This window comes from Gossypium hirsutum, chromosome D09 (assembly GCF_007990345.1).
Source record: "Gossypium hirsutum isolate 1008001.06 chromosome D09, Gossypium_hirsutum_v2.1, whole genome shotgun sequence".
NCBI classification, from domain to species: domain Eukaryota; kingdom Viridiplantae; phylum Streptophyta; class Magnoliopsida; order Malvales; family Malvaceae; genus Gossypium; species Gossypium hirsutum.
Window position 1 is genome coordinate 13,935,410 of NC_053445.1, and position 15,472 is coordinate 13,950,881.

Sequence of the window (15,472 nt, forward strand, 5' to 3'; positions counted from 1 at the left end):
TCAATTATATCCTATTAATTACTAGCGAAGTCTTCCCAAGCTTTAGCAATGGAATACGTGCTTATGAGTTAGGCTTTTTAGGAAGCTTGTCATCAAAATAGTGCTAAAAGTGGCGAGCTTGGAGGAGGTTGTAAAATCTGGCGAATAGTCTTTGCCTCAGCTACGCCAAACTTATCAAGGCGCTGTGAGCCAGATCGAGGATCTCAACTTCTATATCCTAGCAGGGAAGGCTAAGTATAAGGATAGCCAAACTAAGTGTGTGTAGGTAGAGGAGGAGAAAAATATGCTAAAGGGTAGAAAGTCCTTTTGGGTGGAGAAACATAAAGCCCAAGAACAACGCCTCTTAGCAGAGCTGGAAGTCTACGCCAATCCAACGAAGAAGCTCTGAGAAAATGTCAGGAGGACAAAAGGAAAAGTCTAACAGAGGCTCTGCCCGCACTGAGGTCTAACCTGGTTCTCCATGCCTATGTAGTTGTGGGCCCTCTAAATCTTAGTCAAGTAGATTTGAATGTCTCCAAAAGGTCTCTATTGGCTCCCTAAACTTTAGCATCTATAACCCTAAGGGTGAGGACTGGAAAAATTTACAGAGGGAGTGGAAGCAATCAGCTGGCTTTTTCATTCCCACTGAGCCAAAAGTAGACGATGAGGATGAGGACTTAGAAGGCTTGATAGACCTATAGAATGCCCCTAGAGAGTGCCCCCAAACAGAATAAGTCCCCACCAAACCAACTGACCAGCCCGTTGATGGAGGGAACTGAGAATTTTGTTATGTTTCTCATTGTATTTTTTATTCCTCTTGTAACGTTTTCCTTATATTTTATCAAGAAAGTTATTGTTTTCCTTCCCAAATGTTTTTTCTTACTACAATGTCAGCAATATACCCAAGTATCTACCATAAAGAAAAGTTTTTAACTTACCTGATGGACTAACCCAGTTCTGGCATATTATGCATACAGTGCTAACTCTCACATAACTTTCAGAGGATCGACTAAACTGAAAGCTTTGATACCAATTAAACTGTAACACCCTTTACCCGACTTGAACCACCAGTCTAGATATTGTATCCTACAACGCATAAACACTTAGCAAAAACTTTACAACCGAAGTAACAGTATTCTAAAACATACTTCTTATTTCATTTTGTAAAGTTCCTAAACATAAAAGAGGATGTTTAATGATACATTAAAATTTTAAAATCAATATATGACGTTAAAATTTAAAATTTTGCTAAAGATGGAATTCTCCAGTGAAGTGCACTAAGTGCCATATTCCTAAGGTGTTCCCTGTATGCATAATACCGCAACTTGAAATTCAACCTTGACGCATTCCTGGCTTGGTCCCTCCCACCTTACCAACACTTTAATAAGAACTTGCATTAAAAACAGATGTTTGTAAGTTCAAAAGAACTTAATGAATTTTAACCTAGAAAACCTTAAAGTGTTTATGGTTGGATTCCTTAACTTGAAGATTTTGGATTTCTTTTCATTCTTTGGCGGATAGTTTTTCTAATATCGTTTGCTCACATATACGCCAATCATCACACTTGACCATCCTACACACAGATCTTACATCACGTAGAATTTAGATTTCACCACTCAACGCATATATTATATTCTTCTTTAAAAACAACTACATTTCTCAAAGCGATATTTATACAAAATATATTTTTAACATATTCTCAAACAAATAGATGTTGAATATTTCTCTCAGATGATACAAATAGATGTTACTCCTGGTGGATTCTTATAATAATTGGTCTTTTAAGGTGAGCTTTATACGAATACTACCTTTGACGGACTATCATGTTGAATATGGTAGCTATCAGGATAACAGTCTGATCTTAATTCAACCTAGATGACAACTTATTCTGATGAATGATGCATTCTAAGTCATTATAAAAAACCTTATTTCATATCATGAGAACGCTCTAGTTTGACAAACAAATTAGATCCGACAAACACTTATACTACTCATAGTTACAAAACACTATGGTAGATTCACCCTCCAGAAACACTATTAAGAACTCTTTCAGGAAATACCCTGAGGTCATATTCAAATTTCGTCATTAGACTATCCAAAAAGACATATTTTCAAACTTATCTAGACCTCTACAATATAGTCATCTAGTGAAGAAGTCTTTAAACTTACCCTAATATCTCCACTAAGGCGATTATCCATATTTCACCTCAAGGGCATTATAGAATATGCCACAAAGTCTTTATAGATCATTATGAGTTTATTATCCTAGTAGACTATCTCAGAAGGTGCCACAAGTTTCTCCCACATGGTCATGCACACAAATTCATATTGAGATCGGCCAGTCTGGTTTACATCTTATCGGAGACTACACCATGAGTATTCTTATTTTCATATGATTCCATGGGTCTCTACCACATGGTCTTATACATATTTTCATAGTGTGATCTGTCAGTCTAGTTAGCAATGTACCTGCCTTACCAAAGGCATCACAAATGGTTATCTTACTCATTTAACACAAAACACACTTACCAAGATTCGTTTACACTCCTGACAAATTCATACTATTTCATACCAGATTTCACATGAAGACATACCACACATCATCTTATTCATGTGGTAACTCATATATCTCATTTGTAGACATGCATCAACTTTGCGATACTTTATGCACACAAATACACTCACAAGTTATCCAAGATGACATCAACATATGATATTCCATTATAAATTAACATACACGAGTCAGGATAAAGACTCATCTGAAACTCACCTTTACTATAGCTTGGAGTTTCAAATCCTATCGTCCTTCCCGAAACAGTAGCGACAACTACTTAAAAGAACATGGGATTACCATTAAAACTCCATTTATAGACAATTTACCAATATATCGATTACATACAACCCCCATGCAGGGCCTCCTATTTACTCCATACTATATTTATAACAACCCATTTTTCAATGATGTCGGAGACAGTGGTTTTAGGACCATCAAATATGACGAGTAAGTTTGTAAAACTTATTTATGAATATTTACAAGTCAATTATGGTTTTTAAAAGGCTTTTGATATGATAATTTATGCTATTTGAATGATTAATTAGTTCAAGTGGTAAGACCTTAAAGCCAAGTGGTTTTAGAAAATGAGGTATCGGGACCTCATTTCTATAAACCGAGTCGTAAATATTTTTATAAATATTTATTGAGTGTCATTAAGGTTGTATTAAAATTCTGTTACGAAATTTTAACGTTTCGATAGTTAATTAAGCAAAAAGGACTAAATCATAAAACTTGATAAAAATATTTATAAGTGTAAATTGATAAAAAATTATAGTTGGATGGCCTTAATGGGTAATTTACCCATACCTAATATGGTGGGATGATTTTAAGCTTTAAAATCTTTTAATTTTATATGTTTTATAAGTTAATTTATTATTATAAGAAATCAAAAGGTTAATAAAGTAATAATAATACAAAAGTGGCCATCTTCAACCTTAAGTTTCTTTGTTTCAACCAAAATCCATGGCTATGGAGAATTTAGGTTCGACTATGCTTCATTTTATAAATGCAAGCCCATTTTGCACCCGTTTTTAATGATTTTTATATTTTTTGATCGTTGCAACTAGGTTCAGCTATCCCTTACATTCGATTTCGAAATTGTTAAAGATTTTGAATGTTTACATTGATAAATCCTTGTGATTTTAGATGTTAAATGATGAATTTGAAATGTTGATCGATATTTAAAAGTATTTTGTTAAGTAATTTTGTTGAATTTATCGATTAGGGACTAAATTGTTGAAATAGTAAAAATAAAATGAATTGATGTGAAAATGTTGCATTAATGGGCTGTATTTGATGCCATGAGTATTTAGTTGGCATGGGTTTGCATGAAAAATGGTTAATTTGTATGTTTTAGGCCTAGGGACTAATTTCAATAAAAGTAAAATGTTAGGGGCAATTTTATAAAAATATAAAAAGAATAAGTTGCATAAAATAATTTTTTTACTATTTAAATTAATAAATTGAATGAAATTATTAATTTAGATCAAGATCAAGTGGAAAATCGAGGAGAATGGAAAATTACCAAAAATTCCCTGTATTTTGACATTTCTACAATTTAGCCAGGTAAGTTTGTATGAACTAAATTCTATATAATGTTGATTAATTGAATGTTAGTATGTGATTCTATTGTGATTGACTCAATATATATATGTTATTATGCAAGTTATCTTGTCATGAAACGATGGAAATTCAACAATGTATGACGACTATTGAGCCTTGTTTGGACCTTAGAAAAATATAGGATACAAATGACATGTCATTAGGGTTACCATGTTTCGAGGGTTGGTCCTGGATGTCCTACAGATGGCTAAGTTTCGATCTGTGTTGTGGATACTTGACAACTTATGTGAGCAACATTGCGTAGCTACGTTTTGACCGATAGCTTGTGTAAGCAGACCCAGGTTACAATGTTTCGAGTGCTGGTCTTGAATGTCCTACCGATGGTTGAGGTTCGACATTAGTTGCGGATACTCGACAGCTTGTGTGAGTAGCATCGTGTAGCTTACATTCCGACCGACAACTTGTGTGAGCAAGCCCATTTTATAGGTTGTGTAAGCTACGACTATATGTTTAACACACTTTGTGTGAGCTTTCCCGTGTATCCAATATTATTCTAAGTGGTTCAACATGCATTAAAAGGAAAGGAATGGTAAGTATTCAAATGACCTATGTCATGAATTTATGAAAAGGAATGAAAAGGTAATGTTCAATGAAAGTATATTTACGCTCATGAAATTGAAGATTTCAAATGATGTTGTTCATGTATATGACATACCTTATGTTATTTCAATTGATTTATAAGTTGATGCTCTAACATGAGTTGTGGATGATGCTTAGGCTTGTGCCAAGCTTATGATTGCATTATATCATGCTTAGTCTTAATGAAATACATTGAAACAATAAGTGTTCAATTGGTAATATGCTTATGTACATGAAAAGGTGGTATAAATTAAAAGTACGTGATTTCTTTGAAATGGTTTATCATGTAGTTGATTTCAAAAGAGGTATGTTAAATGCACTATCTCGTCATCATGGTTGATGTTATGCTTATGTATTGTATATGCAAAGGAAACGAGTATGAAAAGGTAATGAAATTGGTAAGTTCATACTTGAAATGTAATATGATGAAAGAAAAAGGAATGATAAGTTAAAAGATGTAATTGTATGTGTGAAGTTTACGTATGTTATGGATGAATATACCTAGTTCATAAACAAATATGCTAATTAATGAATTGATTTTTTTATTTAAGCTAAAGTAAGTAAATGGAAGGGTTCAAAGTCTTATGAAATCCTACTACGCTAGGAATGATAAGTATATATATGGTGTTGATAGACTTATTCCATTGTGAGTTGATGATTATGGTTTGATAAAAATTGAGGCATTGGTATAGGTTTATATTTAACCTATAGTGTTTATTATTGAAATGGAATGCTATGTTTAAGTTTATATGAGCTTACTAAGCATTCATTGCTTATGTAGTTATTTTTCCTTTACTTTACAGATTATCGCAAGCTCGATCGAGTTGGAAGCTAGTCGGAGATCCATCACACTTTATAGCACTAGAAAGAACATAGGTTTTCCTCCTTACTTATTGGTTAAATTGTTGTCTTTTAGTTATCTTTAGCATATATTTTAGCATTTTCAGTTTAGTAAATTGCATTTTATAACTCAATGAATCCTAGCTTATTTTATCCTTTTTTTATCTTTTTGCATTAATGTCATTGCATAAGTTAATTCCAGATTGCGTCCAGAATTATCGCCACACCTGACAGCTGCCCGGATAAGAACTAAAAAAGAATAAGCTGTCCAGTCCGGTATAACCAACATGTACGTACAAGGACAAAATAATTCTACAGAAAGGACTCCTGTACTGTTGGAGGAGGACATAAAAGGTTGATGTGAGAAGAAAAGAGAGAGCTTTTTTTCTTGGTCATCGTCTTCTTCATCCTACCTTGAAGCTTGTAGCCATGGTAGCTTAAGCCTCTCACGGGTGAGCCAACGTAAAAATTGATGCTGACTAGCTTTTGACGAGCAGACCTAAGTGGGAGACAAGAGGGAATAGAGAGATTCAGTTGAGTTGTCTAGGAATAGTATTCTCCAATCGATTCTTTCTTATTTCTTTCTAAATATTGGTGATTATTCTCTGTTTTCTGTTCGTATAGAAGTACACATGAATTCTTGGTTAAATGTTATCTTATTCAATTTTGCTTTTATTGTTTAATCTTGGGTTTGAATGTTCTTTAACACAGAAGTTGAGTGAGGATTAGAGAAATTTAGTCCACTTGTTCTTAATAGTGTCATATTACCATCATCGGAAGGTAGGGTTAATGTGCATGTTTAAGTCTCAAGTTAAATAGAGGAGTGATGCTTGGTAAGATATACATTGAAATTTATTGCCTCGATAATCACCTATTCTTTTATACCTTGCGAACACTTAGTATTATGCTAAAGATTCATGTTGGGGATCCCAGTTTATCATTATCATATTTTATTTTATTGCTTTCAAGTTGTTGCATCGATAACTATCCTCACAATTTATCTCGTTTATATCTAGTTATTACACTGACATTAATAGACGAAAGGCAACCATCATTGTGGGATTGATATCCGATAGACTCACATCTGTCTACTATACTTGCATTGACAGTGTATGATTGCACATTATTGCTGTGATGTTAAACAGCCGATCAAGTTTTTGGCGTCATTGCCGAGGATGAAGTTTGTTTGATGTTTATTTTTGTTTTTGTGTGTTTTTACACTTTATTTTCCTTATATAATATTTAGTATTCACTAACTATTTTTCTTTTGGTCACTATTTCCTCAACTTCATTTTATGTTTTTTATGACTCGAAGCAACTCAAATTTTATTGCCGATTTTGATCCAGAATTTAAAAGGACTATTCGGAGTAGACTTCGAGAACAAAGAAATATGGCTCTACTAGGAAGCAATGCAGCCATAACCCTGATGCAATGGAAGAATGTTAATAATCCATTATTGTCGTAAGCTACTCACATACAAAATAGGGCTATACAAGATTTTCTAGTGCCTATCTTAGATGATTTACAACTGGGAGTTGTTAGACCAGTAATCCAAGCTAGGAATTTTGAACTCAAGCCAGTAATGTTTCAAACCCTGAATTCTAATGAACAATATGATGGACTGCCACATGAAGATGCGAGAGAACATTTTAAATCATTTTTATTAATCTGTGCTTCCTTTAGTCAATAAGGCGCTCCTGATGATGCCTTGAAGATGTAATTATTTCTTTATTCCTTACAGGGAAGAGCCTGTACTTGGTTTTTTTGGGTTACCTATCGGATCAATTACTTCTTGGGATGTACTAGCAAAACAGTTTGTTTTATGATTCAACCCGCCAACAATGAATGCTCGTCTTCGAAATGATATTACTGCTTATCATCAGCTGGATGATGAAAATCTTCACATCACATGAGAACATTATAAATCTTTACTTCTATATTGTCTCATACAGACATTCAACTAGAAACACAAATTGAGATTTTTTATAATGGGTTGAATTCACATACAAGGAATCTTGTCGACGCATCAGCCAATGGACCTCTGTTGGGTTGTACTTATAATGATGCTGTGAGAATTCTTGAGAAAATTACTCAGAATGATTATCAATACCCTATCTCTAGAGCTGCACAAGTAAAAACTACTCCAGGAGTTATTGAATTGGATGTAATAACCATACTAAGTGCTCAAGTTTCTTCGCTCACAAACATGATTAAAAATATGCAAGGGACTAGTGGCGTTGCACCTATACAAGTTACTTAGCAAGTTGATTTTCCTACTTTTTGTTGTGAGATTTGTAATGACAATCATAGCTATGAAGATTGTCCACAACATACAGAGAATGTCTGTTATATTAGTAACATCTACAACAATTATAATGGTAATTCTTACAACAACTCTGCACACAACCAACTATTTTGGGGAACTCAAAATGGTAGACAAAATGCTGCGACATTCAGATATGGGAATACATTTACTTAGGGAAATTATAATCCCAGACAAGAGAATTATAATCAACAACAGTAGAACTAAAATCAACACACTCAGGTGCATCCATAACAAGGCCAGACACATCCTTACCAAAATCTGATGTAACCACAACACTCTTCAATACCAAATAAGCATGTTCAAGGACATCAACAACAACCGTCCACTCAAGCTTCTACTTCTGACCAGTTAGCAACTCTTGAGGTGTTAATACGGGAGCATATTACTCGCACGGAAGCTATCGTACAAGGGAACTCATCTTCTATTCGAGTATTGGAGGCACAATTAGAACAACTTGCTTCAAATTTGAATACTCGACCACCGGGCTCATTACCTAGTAACAAGAAAAACCCTAGCCCTAAGGGGAAAGAACATTGTAGGGTTATCACTCTTAGGAGTGGTAAACAAATTGGTGAACCGTTTATAGACTCTACTGTAGCAATTCAAGATATGGATGGAGTGATCACTAGTGAGAAGTTTGAATCTGAAGAGTTTTTCAGTGCATCAGAAAAAGAAGTTCGACGAATTGTCACTCATATGCCTAATGTCTGACCTTCGAAACTGTCGACACAATCAAAGATGTTGGCGCAAGCAGATGTATCCCTACCTTTACCTTTCCCACAAAGATTCAGGAAGAATGAGTATGACAAGTAGTATCACCAATTCCTAGACACATTAAAGCAACTGCAGATCAACATTCCTTTAGTAGATGCTCTGGTACAAATTCTGAGTTATGGGAAATTTATGAAAGACCTCTTATCCATGAAGAAGAAGCTCACTAATATTGAAACTATTGCACTCACAGAAGGCTGTAGTGCTGCTTTGACAAACAACTTGCCCCCTAAATTGAAAGATCCTATGAGCTTTACCATCCCATGTTTAATTGAAAATCATTATTTGGGAAAGACTTTATGCGACTTGGGAGCTAGCATTAACCTAATCCACTATCTACTTTCAGAAAGTTGGGAATTGGTCACATGAAATCTACTATAGTGACATTACAACTAGCCGATCGATCCTTGGCTCAACCTGAAGGGAAAATCAAATATGTGTTAGTTCGTGTGGATAAATTTGTTTTTCCAGCTGATTTTATCATACTTGACTGCGAGGCAGACAAGAAGGTTCCTATAATCTTGGGATGACCGTTTTTAGCCACTGGTCAAACTCTTATTGATGTTTATGAAGGTGAACTAACATGCGACTTAATGATGAGCAAGTCACCTTCAGTGTTTTTGAATCTATTCAATGCAAGGACAAAGAAGAATGCCATATTGTTGATGTGTTAGATGATCTAATTGAGGAAGAATTCAATGACACAAGCACAATACTTTTTAAAGAGTTTGTAGTGACATTTGATGCCGAATCTTTAGACAATTGTGACAGCATGGTTTAAGCATGGATGGCAGATTGAATCCTTAGACCTAGCCAACAAAACAACCCAAATTTTCAAACCATCTATTGAAGAAGCTCCTACTCTTGAATTGAAACCGCTACCTCCTCATCTTAAATATGTCTTTGTAGGTGATCACAATACTCTCCCAGTTATTGTCTCCGCAACATTGGATGTAACTCAAGAAGAGAAATTGGTCCATATTCTCAAGCAACATAAACGAGCTATCGCTTGGAGTATTGCCGATATTCAAAGTATTATCCCTTCTTTTTGCATGCACAAAATCAATTTGGAAGATGAAAACAAGCAATCGATTGAACACCAAAAAAGATTAAACAAGAAGATGAAGGAAGTTGTCAAGAAGGAAATCATAAAATGGCTTGATGTTGGAATCATTTACCCGATTTCTGATAGCAATTGGGTAAGTTAAGTGCAATTCCTGCCTAAAAAGAGTGGCATCACTATGGTTTGCAGCGATAAGGATGAATTAATTCCTACACACATTCCCACGGGGTGCCGAGTTTGTATGGATTATCGCAAATCGAATGCGGCCACAAAGAACTATCATTTCCCACTTTCTTTCATTGAACAAATGCTGGATCAGCTTTCTGGAAAGGCCTATTATTACTTTTTAGACGGTTAAACTGGGTACAATCAAATTGCTATTGCATCGAAGGATCAGGAGAAAACAACCTTCACCTATCCCTTTGGTACTTTCACTTTTCACCGTATGCCTTTAGGTCTTTGCAACGCACCAGCCACATTTTAAAGGTGCATGACGGCAATATTCTCAGATATGATTGAAGACTCCTTAGAGGTTTTTATGGATAATTTGGATAAAGTACTGAAGTGATGTGAGGAAACACATCTTGTCCTAAATTGGGAAAAATGTCATTTCATGGCAATTGAAGGCATTGTGTTAGGACATCGCATCTCTAGTCAAGGCGTTCAAGTAGACAAAGCTAAGGTGGAAATCATTGAGAAATTAACTCTACCAACAAACGTTAAAGGTATTCACAGTTTTTTTAGATATGCTGGGTTTAACCGAAGGTTTATTAGAGATTTTTCAAAAATTGAAAAGCTCTTATGCTCATTTCTAGAATATAATCAAAAATATTTCTTTGACGATGCATGTCTGGATGCCTTTATTCAGTTAAAAAAGCAACTGGTGAATGCACCCATTGTCGTTGCACCAGATTGGTCTCAACCTTTTGAAGTTATATGTGATGCAATTGACTTTGCTGTGGGTGTGATTCTAGGACAAATAAAGGGGAAAATATTTCACGCCATCTATTATGCTAGCAAAACTCTTACAGAGGCTCAATTCAATTATACCACCACAGAGAAAGAATTGTTGGTTGTAGTATTTGCTTTCGACAAGTTTCATTCCTATCTTGTTGGCGCAAAGGTTATTGTATTCACTGATTACTCTGCATTGAGATATCTCTTTGCGAAAAAGAATTTCAAACCAAGACTGATATGCTGGATATTATTGCTGTAAGAATTTGACATCAAGATAAAAGACCGTAAGGGTTCAGAGAATCAAGTTGTAGGCCATCTATCTCGATTGGAAGTTGGCAGCAAAGACGAAAACATAATTCAAATTTTCAATGCATTCTCGGATGAGAAGTTATTTGTTGTAGATGCAACTCCTTGGTATGCGGATTTTTTTAATTATCTAGTGTTTGGAAAACTCCTATTGGGTGTCACAAGCCATAAAAAAAGAAAGATTTCTTTATAATTTAGTGAAGTATCATTAGAACGAGTCATATTTATTCATGGTATGCAATGACAACATCATTCGACGATGTGTTTTAGAAGACGAGATGCTTTCAATCCTAAAGCATTTTCATGATGCTCCTTATGGAGGTCATTTTGGTGGTATGAGAACTGTTTCTAAAGTTTTCCAATTAAGAATCTATCGACCGACATTATTCAAAGACGCCCACAAATTTGTAGATCATTGCGATAGGTGTTAGCGTACCAATTCTATATCCCGACACAATGGAATGTTGCAGCAACCAATTATAGAGGTTGAATTATTCGATGTTTGGGGTATGGATTTTATTAGACTGTTTCTGAGTACATTTGGAAATATTTATATATTAGTAGTTGTTGACTATGTCTTGAAGTGGGTTGAAGTTGTTGCAGTTCTAAAAGATGATTAAAGACAAAGCTAAAAAATTTTCACAAGCATATACTCACTCGCTTCGGCACACCGAAGGCATTGATTAGTGATTAGGGTACACACTTTCATTGCAACCAAGTGGCAACTGCACTGAAGAGATATGAAGTTAACCAGAGAATGGCTACTATTTATCATCTGCAAACCAATGGACAAGGCAAAGTTTCAAATCGACAAATTAAGAACATTCTTAAGAAGGTTGTAAACCCTTCAAGGAAAGATTGGTCTTTTCGATTGGATGACACTTTATGGGAATTACAGATATCATACAAAACTCCATTAGGGATGTTTCCATATCAATTGGTTTTTGGCAAAGTATGTCACTTGCCAGTTGAACTAGAACATAAAGCAATGTGGGCAATTAAGCAGCTGAACATGGACTATGAAGCGGCCGGAATGAAAAGACTGTTGGATATTACTGAACTAGAGGAGATTAGGAGAAATGCCTATGAAAACACTACAATTTACAAGGAAAAGACCAAACGATGGCATGACAGAATTATTTTGCAGGGACAATTTATCGCGGGTCAACAAATTTTATTATTCAATTCTAGATTAAAATTGCACCTGGGTAAATTGCGAAGTATTTCCTCATGGTGTAGTCACAATCAAAGGTTTACATGATGGACACCAGTTCAAAGTGAATGAGCAGCGATTGAAACACTATTTTGAGAATATTAATCACAAGCAGACAGAAACCATTAAATTGGTCAAAAAAATTAATTTTTATTGAATTTATCATTATGTTATTTTATTTTTTTGTTCAAGTTTTTTTTGTAGAATAATTAGGTACCTTTCTCGACGCACTTGGGCCTTATTGTCAACGTAGTTCATACTATTGTACTGTCATTCTAATTAAGCAAGAATGAGGGCAGATCAGAAATTTTAGATCCCACCATTTGATCAAAAGTCACCTAGCCGTTTAATCTGTCTGAGCAGGCACAATTCTCATTGGACGTAATTATTCTCGCCAGCTTTATTTCCATTCAGAAAAATCACACCTTTCCACCTTCTTCTTTCACTGACTATAAACCCCTTTTCATTGTGCTGATTGTAAAACACGCAAACAATCATTTTTATTCACTTTCTCTTTCCCAAGTTCGTACCTTTACACCTTTAAACCATCTTCACTCCACAAAACAAACAAAATATGGCAAGAACGAGAGGATCAGTCAAGAACGCCACCAAGCCTGTTGAAGAACACTCATCCTTTGCAACTACGGTTCGTGAGTCGGAATCCTCCATGCCCATAGACAAAAAGGAACCGATGATCTTTTTAACGAAAGCAACCAAAGACTGATTTCAAAACAAAATTTTAAAGTGAAACTTCCACCCAGAATAGGGCATTCTTCTTTTGCAACAACAAGACTTGGGCAAACAAGTCTCCAGAACCATCTCTAAGTTGAAGTGGGTGACTTTCTGGATGCATCCTAGAAGTTATTCTCTTTCACTGGTATGTGAGTTTTATGCTAACTTTTATGACCATGAGTTAGAGTTTATCTTTTCTCGAGAAGGTTTAATCTGATGGCATGCTACAAGAATCAATGAGTTGTACAACACTAAAGTGGATGTTGATGAACACTCCAAGTTTGTTGAGGATATCACAGACACCAAAAGGGACCTATTGGTGAAAGATTAATGTGTCAAATGAGCATTGTGGACGGCTTCACATCAAAAGACTTATACAATGCACTGCCACTTCCTAACACTGCAAAGCAAAATCTAGTTTCATTTTGTCAACTGTAGGCTACTTCCTTCTACTCACAGCACCAGAGTCAACCTCGATACAATATGCCTGATACATTCAATTGTCAAGGGCAGAAAGATTGAACGTCAGCATAATACTCAAATAGAAAATTGTTGATTGCGCCGCAAGGCAAACTGGAATTTTGGTTTTCCCGTCGTTGGTGATGCTGAAAATGCCAGTAGAAAGGGATCATGCCCCATGATGATGATGACGTCCAGGAAAATAAAGGCCCAATCAATGAAGCCTCTATTGAAAGAATAACTCGTGGCAAAGATACACCGACTATGAAGAAGGTAGAGACTAGCAAGACAAGGAAGGGAAAAACTAAAGCTGAAAGCAAGGGAACAAACTTGACTGCAAAGACATTATTGTTGCACAAAATGAAGGATATTGAGAATTTGGCCAATTGCATCAGCACTAACCAGATCAAGCTTGTTGCTACAATAGAGGATATGGGTAGATCACAAAATTTGTTCTACGCTTATACTAAGGCCTATAACCATTCTATTGTAGCCACATTACATTAGTTAAGCCCGACCTCACTCCCAGAATTTACAGTGTTCACACCATTCATCTACGAGTATGTACCCTCCTCCGAGGAAGATGACTTCGGAGACCGAGATAGATCGATGGAATCCTCTACCGTTGTGCATGTCTCTGATGTTGAGAAAGACAAGGACTTAAGGGATGTTGAGGAGTGCATGCGACGGATGGATAACCTAATCGAGGGTGACGTAATTGCTCCAATAGGCATTGTAAACTGAAAACTATATAGGATTTTTCCTATATAATTCATCACCTTTTTACTTAAATTTGTTGTTAAAACCAAGTAATTGTTTAATAAATTAATGAAATATACGAAAATATGAAATTAGGACATAGAAATTATTAAAATGTGATTTTATACTTAATTATATAGTTTTCATGCATAAAATGGTTTATTTTATATTAATTTGAGCATATTATATTTTTAAGCTATAAAGTGAGCCATGCATGATTAAATTAAATAATAAAATATAAATTTATATTTAATAATTCATTTTTAATATTTCATTAACAAATTGGGTTTTAATTGATTAAGTAAATTGATTAATTTAAGTTGTTAAATTATATTATTTAGTCATCTAAACTATCTACTAGTTTTGGACCGGTTTGAGAGTTTTCTTCTAATTGCAAAATCGTCCAAATTGGGGACCAAGTCAACCCAATTTTCGGCTACACATGGATTTCATAAACCATTTTTTTAGTTTAATTATACAAAGTCCTTGAAGAGTTAAAGAAATCAAAGATTTTCTCAAATATTTACTGATGACCGAGTCTTAGTCTTGAGTTGTTGTGGCACTCAAATTTACCAAAAATGAAGGAAAATTCAGCCAGCTTTCCTCAATTCATGGCCGGACACTCTTGGAGGAAGTTTCAAAGGATGGACACTCCTATTTTTAGCAAACTAGTTCCCTTCCCTCACCTATAAATAAGTGCTCATTTCTCAAATTTTGAATCATCCCTCATCCCATCATCTCTCACTCATTCATCATTCTCTCAACTCTTTTAGCTATCTTTCCCCTTCATCATCCTTGCATAAGGATTTTAGCAATTAAGCCTCTTAAAGAACCCTTGGAGAGCCATTAGCAAAGGAGCAACGCAAAGAAGCGAATGAGCCTTGTCAGTCAGGTTCTTGGATGACAGCCACTCTGAATTGGGTTTAATATTTCTTTTATTTAATTTAATATAAAGATGTTTGCTATGTGTTCTTTGTTCTTGTTTACAACAAAGATAGCTGAATTTTATTTAAGCTAGGATGATTATTTTGATTAAATAATATTTATTTGATTCATGGTTATAATGTTTGTGCCTCAATCGATCACGTTTTCAATTAAAATCAAGTATGTATTTCATTCATACTTGATTGAAATGCACCTAAATTAGCTGAGCGATCCTAACCAGACGACGGCTAACGGACGCATAATTTAAATTTGCATGCTCAATTTAGATCCTAACCCGATTGAATTGTAGGTTGCATAACAACTCCAACCAAGCTCTGTTATTTGCATAGTTTTTAGATTTGTGCGATTAAATTGTTTCAAACCTA